We start from the raw sequence: 25,317 nt of genomic DNA, 5'->3' as shown, positions 1-25,317 counted from the left end.
AACATTTTTATTTATAAAATACTTTTTCAATTAACTTTCAAAATACGTTGAAAAAAACGTTAGTACTTTTTTTAATAGTTGTAAATGATAAAATATTTTTAACATTTTTGATTTTCTAAACACGAAAAAATTCTTCATCCTGATGATGCTTCTGACATAAGCGGATAACGAGAGAAGAGAACGATCATGAACCATAGTGAATATTACTTATTTTCTCCAGTAAAATCTGAGCGTGCGCAGAAACACTTATTCCTGTTCAGAAAATTAATTAGTCCATTAACATTGTAACATCGTTCTTTCGCTATCCGCTTCTGGGGAAAATCTTCAGAATCATAATTTGTTAATAGACACCTATTCTCAAGACTGATTTGGTTGAGTCCGTTATTTATTAACAGCTGAACGTTTGTTTTGAACTCATGTTGAATTCATTTTAAATGTGATAGTTTATATTGGAAATGTTTCGAACGTACTTTCGATTATTTATAAACTTGACGGAAATGTGAAAGTTTATTATTAATTTAATCAAAAATAATCTGGCAGCACCCATTATTTTTGATTAATCTGAAATATTGTAGTTTCTATTGGAAGTATTTTGAATGCACTTTCACTTATTTGCAAGCATGACAGAAATGGAAATGTATATGATTAATTAAAAATGTGTTATTATTGTGTATTCATATTTATATTTTGTTAATGCATAAAAATTCACCATCAAAAGCCTTAATAATTTAATATTAGCAATTTGAAATATTTTCAGTTATTTATACATGCAAGTATAGTATGCTTTTGAAAATCATTATTTTTCAAATTATTTTGTGAATTAATGTTTAATATGAATGCCAGAATTGCAAGCTATACAAGATTCAAGTATTTTGAATCGTGTACAGCTCGTCGCATATTTCTGTTTGTCTAATTTTCCATGTCAGTTAAGCCAGATATAGGATTAAATGTTAATTCTAACTAATACTTATCTTTATTAATAAAATAACTTCTTATAAAATTTTCCTTGTCATTTTATTTCATATCATTAAGCATGCAAGTTACATTTAGAAAGTCCTACTTTACTTACATGAAATATTTTACCTATATATTTTTATGAAGTTTACATAAGTTGATAATAAATCTAATACACAACTATTTCTAGGGAAAAAAATTTGCATCTCATTGACAATCAATGTAAAAGATGGACAAAAGATTATCCTAAGTAGTGTGAATAAATTCCACATCAAACTGGGAATTGAATGTATGTCTTGCATTCAGAAAGGTAAAATTCTTACTTTTTATTTCTTAAGACTTTTAAATTGCATTTGTTTATGAAATGTTATTATGGAAGTTGTTCAGTGTTTTTCGTTATTGCAGAAGCCTAATAGAATGGCCTTTTATTACAGAATTTTCGCTTGTAAAATTTTATAGAAAATGCCTTTCTACTTTTGAAGTAAAAATGTTTATTAAAAAAATCCTTTATATTGAATGATAATGCATACTTAAAATTACGGACCTTTTTATTCTGTATTTCAGGTATGGTTTCATAATATGCTGGGAAAAAAAGCACTGAAAGCATTGTTTTTATATATTTAGAAAAAAAATATTTATATCATAAAATATCTTGTATATATTATTATATATAAGACTACTTTAAAGATAAATCTTACTTCATTTTTTTAATGATCTATATTTAATGTTTGTTAAAAAATTTCCATCGTGTAATGAAAACTTATTCGTGTGTACATATAATAAATCATGTTCCACTATTAAAAATTGACTTCACATATTTTTTTGTGTGTGATTGATTTAACTCAAATGCCCACTACTGTTATACAATGAAATTATTAAAAAAACGAGTTAAATATCCTTAATACGGAATCTGGGTGAAATGAATAATGGCAAATACTCCTGTTTGTCATTCTTATTTAGTGTGTATATTGAATATTGGAATAGCTTTTAAATTTATTAATTGTACTGGAATCAAGAATTTTTTAGAGCATCAATGTCTTATAATATTTTCCTTCTAAAAAAAATAAGTAATATTTTGAAAAAATACAAAACTTTTAAATAGTATCAATTTGAATGAAATAATCAAACTTCTGGTGCAAGTAAATTTATTAAAATTGAGTAATCTTTTAATAAACATTTTTGCATTACATAAATATTAAGAATTATTCAATATTTTTAGAGCATATTCAATTTTAGAATTGAGAAATGGAGTTGCTATAGCCTTTTTATCAATCTCTCTTCTGAATAAATTTGCTTTATATATGAATTTACAAATTACAAGTTATAATAATATTTGATATGCTTCATCATAATTTTTTAAACATTACTGTAATTTATGTTTGTATTACTATATGTTCCCTGCTTTAAAAATCATATAATTTTTTTTAAAATAAAGTTATTTTCCTGAGATTCTTAATCTATTGTAGATTACATACATAGGAAATTTTATTTTGCATATAAACTGCATTTTAATACAATTCTGTACCCTAATTCTCTTGCAATTTTCCTAGTTATAATTTCAGGGTTTATTAAAATATTAGGTGTGTTTAAATCATAAGCTTGTACTTAATTTACATCATATATATATGATATTTTGCATTACTGGTTTTAATTACAACCTGCATTAAATATCTCTTTGGAATGAACATTAAAATATCTTAACACATATTAAATTTTAAAAAAACAATGAAATACGTAATTAGTTGACATCAAATTATAGATATCATCAAACCGACATTTGTTTAATTAAAAGGATATGAATTCATTAATTTATTTTAAATATTTACACAAAAACTTGCTCCAATTGCATTTTGAAGTGATTAACTCTTTCACAAGTTCCTCTCGTTCTTTATAGCAAAGATATGAACTGATATATTAGTATGGCCAAAATAAGCAAGGTTTATATGAAAGGAAGAAAAAAAATAGTTTGAGTAAATGTTGGATCTATTCGAAAATATCATATAAAAAAACGAAAAACTGATATCAATGCTTCCTTCTTTGCACAAGGTATCTTCAGCTATTCTCATTCGTATTTCAGGAAATAAATTGTCAATAGTATTAATTTTAAAATGATACAAGGTGAATATCAGTAATTCTGGATCTGACAGAGAACTTATTTTATGTCAAGTGAATTATTCATATCTAAGTACTTCAAAGCAGGGAAATAATTTCATATCTCAATTTTCAAACCTATCTGAGAAATATACATTCTATATCTATGGAGGACATTTAGGAAAATGAATAACACTATACTTTCAAGCATTTTAAATCTTCAAACTTGTTCCATGTGCAATTCTCAGCCTTAAAAAGTCCCCCCCCCCTTTATATTTTTGATACCATGCAGTTTCTACTGAATTTGATCTGTTACACAATTTAATTAAGAACTTAAAAAGGTTTATTTACTATTGAAAAAGTAAAATTGTTTTATTTACAATTTTATTATATACTGTAATAGCTACTGGATTATTAATATATTTATTGTGTCTCAGAGCATTGTTCTGAGGAATAGATAGGTGATAGCTAAAAAATAAATTATCTTTCACATTGTTTTCCCTCAAATTTATAAAACCACTTAGTAACAGAATTCACGAAATTGTATGATAAATGTGTACTTGCATATTTCTGAAAATTATCATCAAAAGTGTATGTATAAAGGCAATTAAGATTATAATTATTATTTCTACCACTGCTTTTGTTATACACAAAACTTTTTTTTATTATTTTTAATGTTCTGTATAATTTAACAGGGTTTCTCATCCTGAGTGTTGAAAGAAATTATATAGTAAATGGATATATATATGTAGTCTAATTTCTCATCGATTTTATTAACATTTTATATTTTATTTATAAACATTTTTGCAATTATCTATAGATGTGTTTATGAGAATGTATTTTCTAAAATTAAGTCATATATATGTTATTTGTTAGCATGCATGCAGAAATTTTCTCTTAATATTTCACCTTTCTTATTTTATGTTGTGCAAATTAGATTAGGGCAATGCATATAGATTTAATTACATTATGCAGAAATAAGCAAATATTAAAAGTAATGAATTTATTTAATAAAGCTTACAATTTTTAATATTTGCTTAGTTTTGTATAATGCTTTTGAAATGAGGGAATAATTTGGGCTCTAAATATATTTATAAAAAAATGTAGAATTATTATCTTTTTTACCATCTTGAATCAAGAATTTTTCAGAGGTTTACTATCTTCCATTTTATTTTAGAACAAAATATATAAGTATGATATTGGAAAAAAGTAAAACTTTTGGATAGTGTCAAGTTCAATGAAATAGTCAAACTTCTGGTGTTTGTAAATTAGTCAAAATCCAGAATATTTTGTTAAAATAAACATCTTTGTATCGCATAAATATTCTGAATTATTCAAAATTATTTATATTCAATTTAGAATTGAGAAATGCATTGCTATAATCCCATGATGTAATCTATCTCCAGAATAAATTTGCTTTATATATGAATTTACAAATTGCAAGTTATATTTAGTATGCTCTGTCATAATTATTTTTATATGTTAATGTAATTTATGTTTATATCACTATTTGTTCCCAGTTTTAAAAAATCTTATTAAAAAAGGTATTTTCCTGAGATTCTCGATCCATTGTAGATTTTGTGCATAGGAAATATTATTTTGTATAAAAAATGGAATTTAACACAATTCTGTAGCTGAATTTCTTTGTAGTTATCCTAGTCATAATTTCAGGGTTTATTAAAATATTAGCTGTGTTCAAATCACCTGCTTATACTTAATTTAGACTATATATATATATAATAAAATTTTAAACTCTTAATTTAATCCAAATTAATTTCCAAAGCTTTATCTTAATTTAGCCCATCGTAACTTCATTCTAAAATATTCTCTTATTTCGTGATCCAATCCCATTTTCGGTTTAATTAATCCCTTTATAAAAATAATGTGCCATCAGTACTATGTATCAAATGAAAGTGATACTTTTGCCCTTGAAAAGGTGTCAAAGGTCAACACATGTATTCCTTTGGCACCTGGCCAAAAATCCTATGTTATATAAGGCTAGTGATCTTTGCCCTTTCTGCGCCTCGCTGCGCTGCACCTTGTTAACATCATGCCTGTCATTCGGAATAGAATAAAACAAAATTAAGATACCAAATTTCTTCACTGCTTGTTCAACCTGCACTCTACTCAACCAAAAAATATATATATACGATATTTTGCATTATCGGTTTCACTTACAATCTGCATTAATTATCTGTTTGGAATCAACATTAAAAAATCTTAACTTATATACAATAAAAAAACAATGAATACATATTTAATTGACATCAAATTATAGGTACCATCAAATCGATATTTATTTAATTAAAAGGACTCTTGATCCTTGGATTCAGGAATTTATTTTAAATATCCGAGCAAAATTGTGCTCCAACTGAATTTTAAAGTGCTATACTTTTTCTTACATTCCTCTCATTCTTTATAGCAAAGGTATCAAACTCATATGTTAACCCGGCCAAAATAAACAAGTTTTATATAAAAGGCAAAAAAAAAGAAGAAAAAATCTTTTTTGGAAATGTTGTTTTATTTTAAAAATATAATAAAAAAAAAAAGAAGAAGAAAGACAAACTGATATCAATGCTTCCTTCTATGCACAAGTCATCTTCAGCTATTCTCATTCCTATTTCAGGAAATAAGTTGTCAATAGGAATTAATTTGAAAATGATACAAGATGAGAATCAATTCTGGATCTCACAGTGAACATATCTCATGTTAAGTAAAAATAACTTCTCATATCTATAAGTACTTCAAAATAGAGAAATATATCTCAATTTTCAAACCTGTTTCTGAAATATACATTCTATATCTATGGAGAAATTTAGAAAAATGAGTAAAACTATACTTCCAAGGATTTTAAAGTCTCAAATATCCATATTCAACTCAGCCTTAAAAGTTTTTTTCCCCTGTATATTTTTGCTACCATGCAGTTTCTACTGAACTTGATCTGTTAATGAGTTTAATTAAGAATTTTAAAAATTACAGTAAAAATGTTTTATTTACAATTTTATTATATACTTTTATGGTTACTGGGCCATTAATATATTTACTGTGGCATAGAAGGAATTTTTTTAAGGAATAGATATGTGATAGCTTAAAAATGAATTATTCGTTCATATTTTTTCCTGAAATGTATAAAAACCATTCACTAACATAATTCTCATATTTATATGATAAATGTATACAGTACAACTAAGATTATTCTCATCATTAATACTACCACTCCTTTTGCTATACACCAAAATTATTATCATTTTTAGTATTCTCTATTTTTAATAGGATTTCTCATCATAAACGTCGAAAGAAAATATAAAGTAAATGAATATATATATATAAATCTAATTTCTTAGTGATTTTATTAAAATTGTTACAAATATAGACATTTTTACAATATAAGGCAATTTTTTATAGAAGTGTTTATGAGAACATATTTTCTAAAATTAATCATATTTCTGTTATTTGTTAGTATGCATGCAGAAATTTTCTCTTAATATTTCACTTTTCTTATTTTATGTCATAGTAAAGTATATATATAGATTAGTGCAATATAGTGCAGTATAATGTGCTAATTAGTGCAGTAGACATAGATTTAATTACTTTAAACGTAAATACCTAAAGTAATAAGTATTTGCTTTATAAAGTAATAAGTAAGTAATAATTATAAAGTTACTTACTTTATAAAGCAAATACTTAAAGTAATGAATCTTTTAATAAAGCATGCCATTTATAATTTTTGCTTATTTTTTTTTTATAATGCATTTAAAAGCAGGGAATAATTTGTTCAAAGTGAATATATTTCTGGAGAATGTAGCATTTTGATAAAACTTAAAATTTAAAACCCAAAAGGGAAAAAAAATTCAATTTTAAATAAATTAATAGAATATACCCACTTTTGATCAATTTATCCCTTTTGATTCATTTTTAAAGGATAATCTCTACTATAATAATAATACAGAGGAATTTCTGTCTATGATTTTTGGGATATTTCTGAAAATATTACAGCATAAAAATAATTCTACCACAATTTCAAAATTTGAACTAGCTAGACAAAAAGAAAATAAATAATGTACCAAATGACAAAAATTTGATACTTGGTGAAGCTGCAGAAACCTACAATCTTAATTAAAATATTGCACCAATCACATCTCCCAGACCAACCAACCACTGAAACTAATAATTTAATGTTCATTAAATTAGATTCACTTGTATGAATCTACAATACCTTTCTCACAACAATGAGAAAAGCCAAGGGAATATTGTAATAATCTGATACATTCCCTTGTTGCTGCAGAAGAACTCAATGTTGCTTGAACACAAATTTCTTCAAATATGCCATTTTTGCATGATTTAAGATAACATAACAACATGCTTCTATTTTTTAAACCAAAAGTCATGCTTCTGCCAATAAAAATCATGAGCAGTAGAAATGCTTTTTTTTGTACTAGAAGAAAAAAAATTCCAAGTCGCACACACAAGAAAATTTATGTGCCTTTTACTAATGAGTCTAAAACAATAGCTTTAAACCTTTTAAGTCAGAATACTAATTCAGCAAGGAAGATAAAAGTAATGCTGTAACTAACCAGTATTATTTCATATCTATATTTTGTTAATGTATAAAGCTCAGCATCAAAAGCCAGCAATAATTTAATTTTAGCAATTTAAAATATTTTAAGTATAATTTTTCAGCTATTTATAAATAAAATTATATGTGCAATTGAGAAACTATTCTCTATTTTCAGTCATTTACAAATGCAATTATTGTTTGAAATCGGAAAATTATGAACCTGTTTTCAATTATTCTTAAATATTATTGTAGTGCATATTCAAAATATTCTGAACTTATTTTTGATTAATTTTAAATGTGATTGTAGTATGTATTTCACATATTTTGAATCTACTTTTAATTATTTCTAAATATGCTAACAGTGTGAATATATATATATAATTAATTTAAAATGTTTTAGCATTAATTATTTAAGTAATCAACTCTTAATTTTAGTTCACCTCAGAATTATATATGTATATTACAATGAATTGCTGTATTTTCAATCTGCAGAATTTGTTAGTGTTACACTGTGAATGCAAAAAATGGCAATCTCTGCCAGAAACCAGGTTGCTACAATTCAGTTGTGTACATCATACATTTTTATTTGTGAAATTATTCATGTGTAGTAAACAACTATAAGATTAGATGATAATTACAGCTAATATTTATCTTTATTTACAAAAATACCTATCAAATCCATGTTACTTTTTCTTCGAATTATTAAGAGTTACTTTATTTAATTGAAATACTTTGTGCACATATCTTCAGAAGTTTACATATGTTGATAGCGATTTTCTGTAATCTAGATGAGTATTTCATTGGCAATTGATACAATAAAAAATTATTTGAAGTTTTTAAGCAATTGGTAAGCATGACATTGAATATGAGCAAGATTATCATCAAATGTCTATATAATTCCAGCATCAATCTGGGAACTGAATGAATGTCTTGCATCTAGTTAGGTAAAAACATTTATTAAAATACAAAATCTTGTTTCTTTATTTATGTAGAGATTTTTAAGTTCTATTTTTTATTAATATATGAGAAGTATTCAAGTATTTTTATTATTACTGAAGTCTAATACAGTGGTCTTTTTTTTGTATGTGAAAATTTTAAAGAAAATGTTTATTTTCAAAAATTAAAATGTTTATAAAAAATCTGTTACCGTGAATTGGAATACATAAAAATTACTTTTCATTTTATTCTATCACAGAAATGATTTCATTGTATGCTGAGAAGAAAGGGATTGAAAACATTGCTTTTATATTATTTATAACATCTAAGCAGAAAGAGAATATATAATATATATGATGAAATACTTTTTTAAGTTAAAATTTTATATTTATTGTCTTTTAAAATACTATCATCATTTCATGTGTATCACAGAATTATTTGTACATACATATAGTTAGTCGTTTTCCAATAATAAAATGCCATTTCACTTTTTAAAAATATGTGATTGATTTTATTGATCTTTAATTCAAATATCAGCTATTCTTATATAAGGAAATTATTAAAAAGGCCAGAATGTTTAAATACAATTCGGTAGCTTAACCCTCTCGGAATCAACTCTGCCATAAATACTAGTCTTGACTACCTTCAAGATGAAGAGGGTTAAATTTATTAAATTATTTACTATGTTTAAACAATATATTTATATTTTATTTACAATATATATATATAATATAGTGATATATAATGATTATAAATATTCCTTAGGAATAATTCAAACCTAATTTGTACAATACAAAAAATATAAAATAATTTTAAGTATCATCAAACCAGCAATTATTTAAATTAAAAGATATATCATTCCTGGATTCCATAATTTGTATAAATAGTTTCAAAAATAAAATCTTGCTCTTATTATATTTTAAAATTTTTTTCATGAATTCCTTTCTTTTTTACAGCAAAGATGTCAAACTCGACTGTTAAACTGTATAAATTAAATAGAGTCCAAATTTATATGGTAGAGGAAAAAAAAAAAAAAAAAACCTTTTATGGAAATGTTAGCTTATTTAAAAATTATCATTAAAAAAAACTAAAGACAAAAGTAATATCAGTGCTTTCTTTCTTGCTCATGGAATCTTATTATCATCATTCTTATCTCAAGGAATATGTCATCTACAGTGCTAAATTTCAAAATTATACAAGGTGAATATCAGTAGTTCTGGATTTGACATTAAACATATTTCATGTCATAAGCAAAAATAATTCCTCATACCTATAAGTACAAACCAATCAACCAAGTTGAACAAACCAATCAGGTTCGACTTGTGTTCAGGTATTATATGTCTGCATTAAAATTATGATCTTTACTGATCAGTTTTATTTTATCTGAAAAGACCTTTTTTTTTCCCCCTTTCTTTTTTTCATCCTTTATGGCCATATTCACCAAGCGTAGTTAAACATTAGCTGATAATTAAGTGCTGCTCAGTGGTCAAATCGGTATTCTCCAAACAAAACCGGCTGTTGATTTCCCCCTGTTTTGCATTTTCTGATCATCCGACAACGGATAATCACACTCTGATCAATTGTTTTTCGAACGCAGTTGCCGACTTGTGATGATTTCGAGATGGAGAAGTTAGTAATGTTTAGACTAATAAAGAATCTTATATCATTGTTTTCGTGTATTTAAACTGAAATTGACCATTTTTCTTCATTACAAAAAAATTATTAGAATAGTATTTTGAAGAAAATAAAAATTATGTTTTGATTTTGTCTAAAGTTATCTATTAAACATTCTTGCTTTGAAGAGAAATCCAGAATTTTATTATCTGTGTATTGTAAATAATAGTTTGATTTTTTTAAAAAGTAATATTGATGTATAAAAATGTTTGAAAGTTTTGTTCAATTCTGCAAAATTTTGCAGTTATGTATTATCTATCACGAATGTAGAGTTTGATGTTTTTGAATGATATAAGTAATTTGTCATGAATTTCAGAGTTATATATCAGTAATAAAAGTTGATAGACATGGAATGTTTGTGTTATAAAGCTGTTATATAAAAACAAATCATCAAATGCTATATATAAACAAAACATAAACTTATATTTATTTATTCAAAACTTTTTAAATATCATTTTTAGTACTGTATACTTCATCTATAAAATTTCTTAAATATTTATATTGTTTTCAGTATAAATTTTAGTTTATGAATAGCAAATTTTGTGGATATCCATCATTTTGTAAGTGATAAATGAATTTGTCTGGTGATGGATTTACAGGATTGATTTTTGCTCTATAAAAACTTGCCTGCATTATCTGTTTCCATGGCTACCACTAATTAGAATTTTTCTGACATTAATGAATAAGTTCTTTAATTAAATATTATGTAAACATCATAGTACATTTCATTTATTAGTGTTTTAAAAAAATATATAGGCCATTTTATGGAAAACCAATTTTTGTATCAGCTTTATTATGTCTTTTTCATTTTCAGTTCTTATAAAATTGAGGGATTTCTTTTTTATTTCCAACTTTTGTGCTACATGCTATACCAAAGCTGTTTTCTGGGATGTATTACTAAGTTTATATACTGTATCATCATATATTATATATATTGTATTCATTATGCTCTTTTTTGTGGGAATTAATTAGACTTTTTAATAGTTACTTCAGAGGAAAAAATATGCTTATTATTTATATTTATAAAAATTTGAATATGCAAAAGGAAAGAATAAAGTCTGACGAATACAGGTTGCACAAGCTTCTATAGTGGGATGATAGGACCAACTGAAAGAAAGAAATTTAAATGTAATGAACCAGATGATAAATATACAACTCAAGAAAATGTACAATCTTTTAAAAGTGAAGAAGATAGCATAGGAAAAGTTAATTTGTGTAAGTCATTTGAAATTCAAACTCTTGACCATTGATTGTGAAATCTGAATTTCATTCAGATTAATTTAAACTATAAGCCTAAGAATCCCTAAAGAATTATGAGCAATTCTTTCATTTTAGTTTTCATTAATGGCTCTTTTATTTACCAAACTCAACATTTTTTTAAAATTTAGCTAAAATTATTCATTTCTTTACAAATCAATATTCTTTACAACATTATTATTCATTTAATCTTTGTAAACTGAAACGATTAATATTTAAGTTAAATTTTGTATGATAAATACATATTAGCATTTATTTTTTCTGGTTAATTTTGTAAAAATTTTCATAAAATTAAAACTATATAGCTGCTTATTTTTCCTTATCTCATTTTTATGCTCAATGTATATAAGAATATCATATTACACACCAATGCAGGCATTTTATATAATAATTTGAAAAAATAAATTCATTACAAATAAATATCCAAATACATCACTATTACTATTGTTTTTAAAACTGTTATTTTTACAGTACTTCATTTTCAATCTAAGCAGCTTATATAGATATTTTAAATCCTTCATTACTAATATTGCATTGTTATTATATGTGAACCATTCATAAAATATTTTAATATGTATTAGGGTTGGAAAAATTTAGTAAAAATTAAATTTTATGTGATAATTCTGTTAATATGCTTAATTGTAAATTGTTTAATCAACATACTTTTTTAAATTTATTTTTAATAAAACTGAATTGCAAACATATTTTTTATTAGGATTAAAAAAATTCAGATAGAAATAGTTCTTACATAATCTGAATTTTCATAGCTATTCTACGGAATCATGCCATGATAATTTATTGTCTTTCAGAACATAATAATTGCGATCAGAATTTGATTCCTAATTTTAAGCATACAAAGATATGTTTCAAAGTTTGTCAAAAAATATCAAAAGATAGTTTATCATAATGAAATTTAACAAATTCATGTTATATATATATTTTAAATCGCATATTAGTTTTTAAAAAGGAAGTAATAAATTTCCATAGAGCTTAGTCACAAAATAGAAATGCATGAGCAAAAGTTTTCAACAGCAAAAAATTTCCTATAATATTAACTAACAATAATTTAAATTATAAATCAGAAAATAAATATTTCCATCATATTCATGAAATAACAGGATTTGAAATATAATTGTTTTATTTATGCAAAGTCACATGAAATAAAATGTCCTCATTTGAAAGAAAGAAATGAAAATGATGTTAGAAAACTGGCAGGAGAAAAATTTTGAGATAGTTTTTGTCAAAATAATTTACTGTCATAAAAGTTGGTTCAATTTACAAAAAAGTTTACATTTCCCCAATTATTTTAAATGCAGATTTCTATTGCATTGTTAAGTGCACAAAACATTCTAAACTAAAATATTTGTAAATATTCTAAGAATTTATTGGTAAAACCAATAGAATCAGTTTACTTAATAGTTTGGAAAATGTAAACTTTAGTATGGATTCATGAAAAACATAGATCTTGAGAATGAACTAATATGAAATATCACTGTTTATAATGCTATGAAACAGAAAGTTTTAATGTTATGTTACATCAAATTTAATGTTATATATATAAAATAAGTATGTTATTTTGCATTCAAATACTTAAGATTGAACAAAGAAATGTATTATAGAGATTAATTATGGAAATGTTTCAAGCAATCACAATATATCTCATTTTCTGTTTAGTTTTAATTATCCTAATTCATTGCTTAGTTATAATGGAGTACATTTTTATTCCATTCAACCCAAAGCAACAAATGCCTTCAACAAGGAGTCAAGTGAAAAAAAGGGTCGTATATAGAAATTTTTATATTGATATTAGGAAAATTAAGTTTCATAAAGTAAAAATAAATCTTTATTTTTTTTTCTTTCTGCAGCATTATTATAAAGATCTGGTTGTTTACTATTCATGGATCATGAATATATTTCATGTAGAGATATCAACTTTAAAATAACCATAGTTAATATCACTCTTATTCAAATTTATCAGAACTATATATTTACAAGTTAACAACTGTTTATTTATTCAAATAAATTTCAAATTTTACAAACGTTTTAGTATGAGATACTAATAAACTCTCATCTCTTGCACAGTAAAATTCAGCAGTATAATAATATTATTTAAATTATCATATAATTACTTGTTTTGTTTCAATGTATATTGGTTTTCATAAAAATTCTCCCCATTTTCATACACAGTTTTGATTGATTTTAAATTGTACTTTTTACAGTTGCAACTTCTTATTTGGATTTTCTCATAAACAAAAGGCATAAATTACTTTAAATTAATAAAATACATTTCTTTCAGAAATTAAATAGTCAGCTAAAAATTTAATTTCTTTATAAAAAATAAAGTGCTGTGAAAATTTACAGCATACCTGCTAAATAAATCAAGACAAAAACAAAGCCTTGGGATCCTAACGTTTTGATTCCAGTAGATTAGCAATCATATTAAAAATTAAGCATAATTTAATTACAATTATTGAATTGATAATTTTACTGAGAGAAAGAATTTTTCTTTCCAAATTAATGAATATTTCTTTCAATTTGGACTCCAGTTAAATATAGAAATAACTAAAAAAATTTATACAAGTAATATAATAAATGAGTTTTTTATATGGTTTTTTGGATTAGATAATGCAAACATATTTACATAAATACTTTTGATGATACAACTTTATGAATTATTTGATTAAATACTGCATACCGTATTTTGGCTCATGTATTAAAATTGTACCAAATAATCTAGAGAATCTGTTGAACTACATCTTTCAAGAATTGAGAACTAGGTATTAGCTCAATGATAGTTAATAGATATTTCTTAAGAAACTTTAATAATAAGGATGTTCTACAAAGTATCTATTGCAATCAACTTTTTTTTATTATCATTATGGAATATAGCATAAGAAATAAATACTTTTTTAACTTAATTTACACACAAATCTTAATTTTTCGGGGATTTTTTTTTATTCGATAGCAATTTAATTTTTTTATTGGTTTACTGTATCTAATTATTAAAAAATTTAGTATTGCAGCTGTATTAGAAACAAAGCATTTTGCAAAAGCTTATAATATATTTTAGCATTTCATAAACTTAATTTGTGATATTAGACTTTTTGAGACTGAATAAACTTATGTATAAAATCTATTAAAAGACTACAATGAAAATAGTTATTTCCATTTTTTTAGTAGTATATATACAAAAATATGTTCTTTTCTATGTACAGAAATATACTTCTATAGTCTTATATTATGATTCGATTAAAAAAAAAATGAATGCATAATAAGTTTGGATGAACAGAAAGTTGTAGCAAGTCTGAAAACTCAAGGAAACAAAGTTAATACAAATGAAAGTATTTTGATTAAAACTTGTTTTAAATATTTATATACCAGCTGATTTTTGTGAGATGGTTAAGAAAATGATATATTTGCTTTCATTCAGTTGTCTTCAGTTTGCTTGGAAATCATTAAGGAAACCAAGGTATGAATGACTGCTAAGCATTGTACTTGTAGTGTACTCTCAGTTAACTAAGGAACCATTGAACATGCTCAGCTATAGATATAGGATAAATATTTATTCATATAAAATACAGGGAGGTTACAGTGTTGAAGAACAGAATAAGAATATTTACAGATTGGTATCCTTAGGGCTTCGATTAGCTGAATGTTTACTAGACATTTCTTTTGATAAATGGTTAGTAATTAAAATAAAAATGTAAAACATTTACATATGAATATTTCACAAAGTTAGTCCAACAAACATTAACATTGCATAATATGAGATGTCTTTTATGTAGATTTTACTAAATAAATTTCGAAAATCAAATAATAAATTTAATTAGTTTAAATAATAATTAATTAAATGATAGTTTTTTTTTAATGTTACATTTTTTTAATTTGTAAATCACCTGCTTTGTAGATGTATCAATGGAAACATTCGTTAGGCAAAAAGTACTTTTAAATAATTCAGAACCATCTACAAACAGCAATAAAAAAGTGGAAAGCAAGTAAAAGCCACCTGAAGAAAATAAATAGTCTAAAATTTTTCGTCGGTACTAACCGATTAACACTATGTTATTTTACTCCAGCATTCGCTGTCGTGAAATAATATACAAAGGAACTCTTATAAAAGATGAAAAGGAATTTGTATTAAATATCCATTAGATAAGTAGAAAGATTACTGAGAAATTAGTTTTAAGCTAACATATCAACACATCGTTTGGAAAAAAATATACCATTCCTTCCCAAACCACAGGTAAAAGCTTTGTGATAACAACTCAACATGTAAATGACAACGCTTAGCCCTGGTACCCCTCTCACGCAAACGGTCCTACATATGAAAAGTGCGGTTTGCAATGGATTCGTCCTTCCTATAGGGATAAACGTTGCGATTGAGACGCTAGTCCATCATAACAAAACAAATAATTTGAATATGCCATATGTATTCAATGCACTATGGACACAACATAACAGTTAACTGATGAATATTATTTCTCATTTCGACTCGATACATGACCGAATCATAAATAATACCTTAAAAAAAGGCTACCTCCGTTGGATTTGTCAACTTTTGCTAAAATTAATATTTATATATAAAATATTTTTTATATTTAAAAGTGGTAAACTATACAAAGTCGAATATTTTCTTTATTCCAACACGGCTGATAAATCAAGGAAAAATTTAAATGTATGCAAACTCTGACTATCATTTATAAATAATAACACATTTCAGGAGTAGTAAATAATAGAGTAATAAAGAGTAAATAATAGAATAAATAATAGTAAAGTGGAATTGCGTTAGGCATTAAACTGCCTTATAGTTCACCTAGTGGAAAATTTTTGAATTATTGTTCTTATATCACAACAGAAAATATAAAAGAATAAAGAGAAGTGAAAAGCTATCAAGCATCATTTATTTGATATAAAAGGACACTTTGGCGCATATTAAAACGTAATAATGCATCTCGTAAAATACACAATAGTTCTGTTTCGCTTTAAAAATTGTGACAAGTGTGTGTTTATGTTAAAAGCTTGCATGATTCTGTGACTAATCTTATATTTAAACAAAATAAAACCAAACGATATGATTTGTTTTATGAGTAAGGTTTCTTTTTCTTAATTTCATTTAATTACCCTTTCATCTTCGAGATGCAAACGTTCAATTTTCTTTCAATGTTATTGTTATCCTTTTTTATTCTTTGTTATTCATGGTGTTGTGAAGAGAATCAAAATGTAACCTCCAATAGATGGCGCTGTGTTATCAGCCTGCGAGCTGGCTTATGAAAGCAGAACTTGAGATCTTGGTGTGTGTACGTTTTATATGTGTCCTGTGTTTGTTTTGTCCTTTGTTAATAAATATTTGTCTAATTGGAAGGATTTTTAGTCTTATGTGGCCAAAGTGCCCAGCATCGGGTAGATGCAAGCCCATTAGAAATCTGAACTTGATTCTATGTTTATTATTTTCTCGAACACTCTGAATCCTCGTCATACAATAGGTCCACAGATTTGAATTTGTAGGGATAAAAATAGAAAATCCATCCTAAGGTTTTACGTGCAATGGTAAACAATTGAACATTAGCATGCGGCGACGGATTGCATGGTGGTGTGATTGTGCAGATTCCTTTTTCAACGACAACTGTAGAAGCGGGGATTTGCTTTTGTCCTCTTAAAAAAATGCTGTTCTCCAGTTGCTTCAAATTTCTGTATCATCTTGTAGGGGAAACATGGAGATTTTAAACCTCTACGTATCCGCTTCGGAATACAAAGAAATCCGAATAATTCTTTTACATTTGTTGTGAAGTCCTGTTAATCCTGGTTGAACAGTTATGCCAGTAGCAGGTTTTTTTTCGTGCAATGTAGGTATGAAGCGCAAAGAAGTAACTCATACTCTTGCAGAATCCCTCTTCTTTTTTTTCGAAAAAATATTTCTAATAAGCATGCATTGCAGCGCATATGAGGTTCCAAATTTTTTATGTATGCAAATAAATACCATTTTTGTAATAACACAATCTATTGTTGAGTTTTGTTGCTAATATTTTAATCTGTAATAAGTGTTGGGTGCAACTATTATTAGAATTATTTGTAGTCCAGATTTTATTTGGTCCAACCACATGACAGCACGGTCCCTTTGTGTTAATCAACACACAACGAAAACGATTTGTGACTCTGGTGCCCTAAGGGCGCCATCCCCGATCGACTTTAACAGTGAGTGCAAATCCACGTTATTTGGTCTGATGTGCAGTCCCAACTCGCGAATAGAATTATAATATTCGCTTTTCAAGCAAATTGTGGTGAAAATTGAATTTCAGATTAACATTTTATCTTATTTATTAAGTCTGAAATCGCTTCCCATTAGGGATTGCAATATCGGACCAAAAGTTCAATACCGGTATTCGGTATTTTTAAAATCTTAATACCGGGATACCGGTTTTAATACCGGTATTAGAAATTTTAGAAAAAGAAAGAAAACACAGGTGTTTTCTGTGTTTTATTTGCCAGTTTTGTTAGAGAGTGTAAATATCACAAAAATAATTTGTAACTTATAAATTATAACAGTATATAATCAGAAAAAAGTAAAGAAACATCTTATTTATTTAAATCAGAAAAAAGTAAAGAAACATCTTATTTATTTAAATCACAAAAAGTGTAAATATCAATATTCAGTCTGGGCTACTATTACAACTTTTTGAAATGTGATCTTAAAAAACCTAATGCATCCATTGTACTGTCATTACGCCTGAAAAGTAATTTTGTGTAAAATGACCAGCTGTCGAAAACGCTCTATCGGCATCTACGTTAGTTGGTGGTACTGTTAGCAATGCGGAATATATTTTTTCCAAGTATTTACCTCTAAATCCCTCATCTTCAAATAAATCGATTTCTCGTCGGATGGTTTTGGATATAGTTGAAATTTTTTTATTTATTGCTCATTCTAATTTTTGTTCAAGAGACAATTCCTTTTCACTATCAACAGTAGTGACATCATAATCTTCGATTATTGAACCGAATTCTTCTGAATGTGGATAGGGATGTTCAGGATGTTACTCTAAACTTAATCAGATTTGAATTTGTTATTTTCTTTTCTTCTGTTTCATTTTCATTTTTAAAATCCTTATAATTATGTAAATACCGTAAGACATTTTCTATTTCGGTATGCCTTTCTTCTGTGCGATTTTTCAATGTAATATATAATTCTTCAGATAGTGATGTGTGCTGTTCTTTCAGTGACCGCAACATGAAATTTATTGTTGCATTAGCTGTTAATAAATTAGAATCTCTCCATCACAATGCCTCAATAGTCAATTTTATAGGAAGCAGAGCTGATATAGTTCTGGATATTAAGTCGAATTCACTATCTGAAAAATTAATTTTCAGGTTTAAGTCGATGATTACTTTTTGAACTGGATTTCTAAATTTCAAACACCGTTCCATCATTAGGAGTAAGCTGTTCCAACGTGTCTTAGAATCTATTATTAACATATATTCTGTTTTATTTTCAGTTAGTATATATTTTAGTAATATGGGCTTTTTTGTAGAGAAAAGTTTAAATATCTTAACAATTTTTCAAACTTTATAAATTATAGGAAGCAATTCTTGATGGATTAATATTTCATTGTCATTAGCAATATCTTCTTCAACAATTAAATTGTCATTATCTTCATTGTCAATATCACTCTCACTCTTAGTCTCTTCCATGTCGGAATCCGAAGTTTCTATATCCACAGTATTTGAATTCTTCTGTTCTTTATTTTTTTGGTATAATATATCTATTACCCCTAATTGAATTCTATGATCATAGCACAATTGCTTATTTGCACCCATCAGCTTTCCAACTTTTTTCATACCTGTTGCATCATTAGTCGTTATGGATACAATATCTTCTTTCAGGGATACCCATGTTTCGCTAATTTAGATTTAAGCAATTAATTAAGCCATTCATTAGCTAATTCATTTCGCCCGTTAGGGAGACATAAAAACAAAAACGTGTATTATTTTGCTTTGTTGGTGATCCCTGAACATATAGTGGAGACCATTTTAAAAATTTCTAGTAAATACCGAAAAACCGGTATTTGAACTTGTGAATACCGGTATTACGAAATTGTAAAATGGCTCAAAATACCGGTATTCGGTATCCCGGTATTGCAATCCCTAACTGGGGTGAATAGCATATAAGCCAGTTAACAACTACGCTACGATCACTATACTTAAATATTGTAGCATGTGATCCATTTTTTGAAGACAATTGAATAAAATTTTATTTTATATTCGAGTATTATCAAGTTGTAACTGATTCTGAACCCTCAATTGCTAATCTTGTATAGTGAAGCAAATTGAAACTACCGCTGGGAAGCGTTGTATGTAACTTCAGCCTGCAAGTTGAATTTTGCAGTCAGAACTTGTATCTCGACAACAACAACATCAAGTTTCATAGGAAAAAAAAAAATCCCCTCTATCTATTCAAACCGGGAGGAAACAAATGGGAAATATGAACGGAATCAATCGAAACCCTAAAAAATATTGGTCATGAAAAGCATTTTACTTATTGTAATGGTAAATTACCTGCTTCTATAAAGATTAAAATGAACTGAAAGGAGAAGAAATTTGTTTTATATTTCATAATATTTTAAATTTAAAAGTATTACAGATTGCTTAATATGTTAACCTTCTTTAGTAAAGGTAAACTGCCAATATATATATAGTTTTTATCACAAACGTATACAGCCATAATAGTAGTCAGTGGCGCTATAGTCATTTTGTGTAAAGGTTTGCATTCATAGTTCGGATCAAAAGCGTAAGGTCGAAGGTTCCGAAGCTGCTTGTATTAATTTTTTTTTTTTTTTTTTTTTTTTATTAGGCCGATTTAAGGAGTTTTCAATTTTATCCATTTGAGGACCCGATCAACGATTGCCAGCGTCTATTGACACCGGTCAGAACAATTGCCGCATTCAGCGGTCTAAACACAGCTCACTGAACACTTCAACCCCTACGCTGCTAGACCGCAATGTACTACTTTTTATATAACACACCACGATGCAGTTTTATTTAAAGTGGTAGAAGGTTACAATTTTTCGAAATCTTATGCAATTTCGATATATTCTCTCAAAAATTCAACCATTCTTTAGGGAATTAATAGAAAAGTAAAATTAAGAAACACTGCTTGTTTTGTCCTTTTTGCGTTACACAATATTAGAGCTTGTATCGCATCATTTATTTAGTGCCATGCCTTTTTTTTAAAGCTAATTCAGTAAATTTTTTATTTTATATTCGGGTGCTAATAATCTGAAAATAAAATTTGAACGCTCCATTGTTACTGTTGTGAAGGGAATTGACTAGATGGCGCTGCCTATATCGTCAGACTGCTAGTTGAATTTTATAATAAGAAGCTATAATCTCACAGCAATTTTATGAATTTTGCGTTGGCTCTTCTAAAATAAATATATATTATGAAGGCTTTACAGCTTTATTTCTCCAAAAGATTCAAACATTGGATAGATACAGTTCATAAAGAATTTTTATTGAGCTATTTGTAAAAGGACGGTAACAGGAAAATAAAATGTTACTATGTAAATCAGAGATAATAATAAATTTCTTATATTACATTAAAAACAAATTCAGAAAATATTTTTTTACGCATTAAAGATTATATTGACCAACATCTTTTAAAATGAATATAATTATGAAAACCTGACCTCATCAAACATCGCTGCCACGAGCGCCACTGATGCCGAGCCAAAATTAAGTTCCCTGTTGTATGCGGAAAAAAAAAAAAAAAAAAAAATTTTTTTTTTTTTTTTTTTTTAGAATGATAACAGCTATGTAAATAGAGTTAAAGAGAGCTTTGTGGTACAAAAGCATTATTTTACAGCGAAGCCAATTTTTAAATATTATATTAAGAAGAAGAGGCTGTGACATGCGTGTCTTTACAGAAAGATAGCATTCAGTCTAATTGACTTTATTCTGAAAATTCTGATCAAATTGGTGGTTTTTATGAAGTAATTTCCTTCTCACCTACAAGAGCTCATTAACAATCTTCAACAGTTATTTGTTTTGGAATTCTTGGTTCAACCATAATACTTTGTAACCCTATGCGCATGCGCTGATTGGTGACGCCAGGGGGAAAAATCTCATGATCCCACAGAAACAGATGTAAGTTTAAGTTTGTTGGTGGAGTGTAAGTAAGAACGGAACGAAAGGTTATTGTATGCTATGCAAAGAAATCACGAATATTAGAATTCGTGCAAGTGAAAGAAATATGTGAATAACCTTTGCAAATAATTATCTGTGTCCTCGTCCAGAAAATAAAAAAAGATGATAAAATGCTCACCTATTATTAGATCAATGATTTCGATGTTTATATGGAGTAATTCATCTTGAATTACCTCAATTCTTTTGGTCCCGGAAAGACAGATAAGAGTAAATTTTCTCTTGCGTTTAGAAATTTTTGAATTTGGGACTTAGAAATCCTAAAAGTTTGCTGGGAAAAACTTGCCACTTCTTAATGCTACCGGTAGAAGTGCCTCCCAAATTTGGGAACCATTCATCATGAGAAGTTTTGCATGCCCGTTTTCTTAAGCTTCACACTATAGCTTGCAGAGCATCTTAAATTCTTACAACTAAAATAATACTCCAAGCATTTTAGAATTCCATCGGCTTGTTTATTCTTTCAACTTAACAGCGGATATTACAAATATTGCCATCACCAAACATTACAACAATTGATCATCACCTGTTATACAATAAAACAAACGAAACAATATTAATAAAATATTTTTATCAAAGAAAAATCGTTTGCTTTTACTTTTTAATAAAATTTTGATTAAATAAAAATAGTAGCAGTTATAAAATGTCTAAAAAGGAATCGTCTGCTAAATGTCTATAAACAGATTTAGATTGTCGGATATCGATCTCCAAAAACTCTATTATGGATCAATATTCCTAGTTCTCAATACTCATGTGATGTAGTATATAAAACTCAATACTCTTCAAACACTTACTAAAGCTTTTAATCTACTTTAACTACATCTAATTACATTCACGGATATCTAAAACTGCGAGGCACACAAAACATTACATCAAAACATAAACATAAAAAACAGAAGCCCGCCTAAAAAGAAGTTGCCAGATACAGGAATGATACAATAAAGTTTTAAAAATAATCCCGTATCCAGTCAGTTTTCTACATAGATTTTGATATTTACCTAACAAGAGGTTTTATAATTCATTTGTAGAGTTCTACGCTGTGTCTGGGATGACAAACCAGTGGCCCGGGTCACAATATTTTCGGTAAGACGCCGATAAAAACGGTTTGCACTTTCGTTCAAAATGACAAAGTTCACTATGAAGTATTACGAACAAACGCGAGTGATTGGTCGCGGTGCATGGAGCGCATATACCCATTTCCAACACTATTTCATGTATAGAAGAAAATTGGACAATATCATTGGTTCGCACCGTCGCGTACACAGCTAAGAGAGTGTGACGTGTTTTCGTGCTAACTTCGAAGTAGTTTTAGTTCGTATTGCTAGGATTGTACTCCGTAATTTCATGTATAGAAGAAAATTGGACAATATCATTGGTTCGCACCGTCGCGTACACAGCTAAGAGAGTGTGACGTGTTTTCGTGCTAACTTCGAAGTAGTTTTAGTTCTTATTGCTAGGATTGTACTCCGTAATTTCCGAAGAACGAATTTGCCTTTGTTCTTTGTTGTGTGATTCTCTCTCTCTCTTTCTCTCTTTTTTTTTAAACCTTTTATTTCCCGACTAAATGAATTTATTTGAGCATATTCGTATGAATATAACAGCCAAGAATTTCAATCCATATTTCGAAACTGAAATTGTTGAAAACAATGAAATAGTTTTCATTAGGTGCAACTTAAAATCCATTCCTCTATCTAGGAACACAATAAAAGAAAAAAATCTTAAAACTGGACGGAAATGTAACAGATCAACAAAACAATGACATTAACTCCGCTCCTTTTATATCGCTATGTTTTGACGAAAGTACTGACGTCACTACATCTGCACGTTTAGATGTTTTAGCTCGATATTGTGTAGGAAATGTCATTAAAGAAGAATTAATTACGATGACATCAATGTTAACAACTGCAAAGGGCACAGATATTTGTACGGCTGTTAAAAATTCGCTTGCTGAGAAGGAAATTGATTTAAAAAGGATTGTTTCAGTAACAACTGATGGTGCTCTAGATATGGTGAAAAAGAAAAGAATGGCTTCATTAGCTTATTTCAAACAGACATCGCACAATCGATTTTTGAATTCCACTGCATTATTCACCAACAGGCCTTGTGTGCTTTAACATCTTTTGATAATGTAAAGGCGTTGATCACAAAAATAGTCAAACTCACATCGTCGCAGATTTTAAATAAGTAAAAGTTTGATGCTTTGTTGGATGAAGTCAATTCGGTGTATAATGGCTTACTAATGTATAAAAATGTTCACTGGTGTAGGAGCGGAAAACGTACTTCAAAGATTTGTTGACTGCATGGAAGAAATCAGACTGTTTCTGCAAAATGAGGGGAAAATTGAACAATACCCACTGTTATCAGATGTTATGTGGCTTTCAAAGTTGATGCTTTTTACCGGCATATGCGAACGTTTCAATGAATTGAACGTAAAGCTTCAATTCAAAAATAAAACAAGTATCGTAATGATGAATCTCATTCGCACTTTTGGCGCTAAATTGCATGTTTTCAGAAACGATATTATTACAAGAAACTAAAAGTACTTCCCAAACTTGAAAAAAATATCAAAAATTTAGATGTACATGAGAAACCAGACGAAGAAAAAGTTATTGAAGAATTTATTTTCGTAATTGATACTTCAATCAAGGGATTTTTAGCTTGATTTTCTCCGTTCAAAAAAATTATCGGAAACGCTCAAGTTTGTTATGTGCCCTGATCTGAGTTCATTTGATAAACTGAACTTGTCGCAATTCGATTGGTTCGAAATGGAAGAATTTGAAATGCAACTGATTGATTTCCAGTTTATGGATTCAAAAATTTGCTAAAACGAGGAAAAAGTTGGAATTGATTCGAACAGAAAGTTTAACAAGCAATATAAGTAAAATTGCCAGTAACGAAGTTTTGGAAACATGTGAATTCCATTCCAGACACATTTAACAGTTTGAAGAAGCTGACTCGTGCTATTTTTACCATATTTTCATCTACCTATGCCTGCGAGTCATTATTTTCAGAGATGAATAAATTAAAAAATCGCCTAGAAACTGTTTGGCAGATGACTCCGATTCAATATGCATTCTGCTAAAAGTAACATAATACAATCGATTCAATATGCATTCTGCTAAAAGTAACATCTTACAATCCTAATATAAGTTATTTGTCATCTAATCTGCAACAACAGAAATCACACTTATGTTGCGTAATTTGAATTACACGTATGAATAAAACATTTATTACTGTACAGTGAAAAATGTATTTTTTCGTAGAAAATAAAATGAGTTTTGAGTTGTTAGTATGTAGTTCTATTATTTTCCCAATAATAACAAGTTAAAATTATTTGACAGCACGCCTATACCACATTAAACATTTCTTTAGAAAAAATGGCATGTTGATCCATAAAAGTTCACCACTCCTGATCTAAAGCAACCATCTTGGTATGGCAAATTATCTTACAACTTTTCTTCTATTCAATTAAGGTTAGCTATTTTTCCCCCCGTTACTGCGGTATAGCAAGTAGAACAGAATATTATTAATATGCAGACATTTGATATTATAGAATTGTTTTTTTTACACGTAACTGCTATTAGGTAACCTACTGAATTGCAGTAATATATCCATGGAATTTCGATATTTCAAATAATTTATCTTTGTTGCAATAATAC

At 27.4% G+C, this 25,317-nt stretch overlaps 1 long non-coding RNA gene across 1 annotated transcript; it reads left to right on the top strand.

Annotated features, from left to right (window-relative positions):
• The first annotated feature begins 282 nt into the window (after nt 1–282).
• On the top strand, nt 283–2,081 carry LOC129976394 (uncharacterized). Its single transcript, XR_008785138.1, has 3 exons — nt 283–637; nt 1,145–1,264; nt 1,519–2,081. It is a non-coding gene; the product is annotated as an uncharacterized LOC129976394 (long non-coding RNA).
• Nucleotides 2,082–25,317: the final 23,236 nt, after the last annotated feature.

Source organism: Argiope bruennichi, chromosome 7, assembly GCF_947563725.1.
Source record: "Argiope bruennichi chromosome 7, qqArgBrue1.1, whole genome shotgun sequence".
In the NCBI taxonomy this organism is placed as follows: Eukaryota; Metazoa; Arthropoda; class Arachnida; order Araneae; family Araneidae; genus Argiope; species Argiope bruennichi.
The sequence above is the reverse complement of the archived record's forward strand: the minus strand, read 5'-3'. Positions and strand labels throughout refer to the sequence as shown.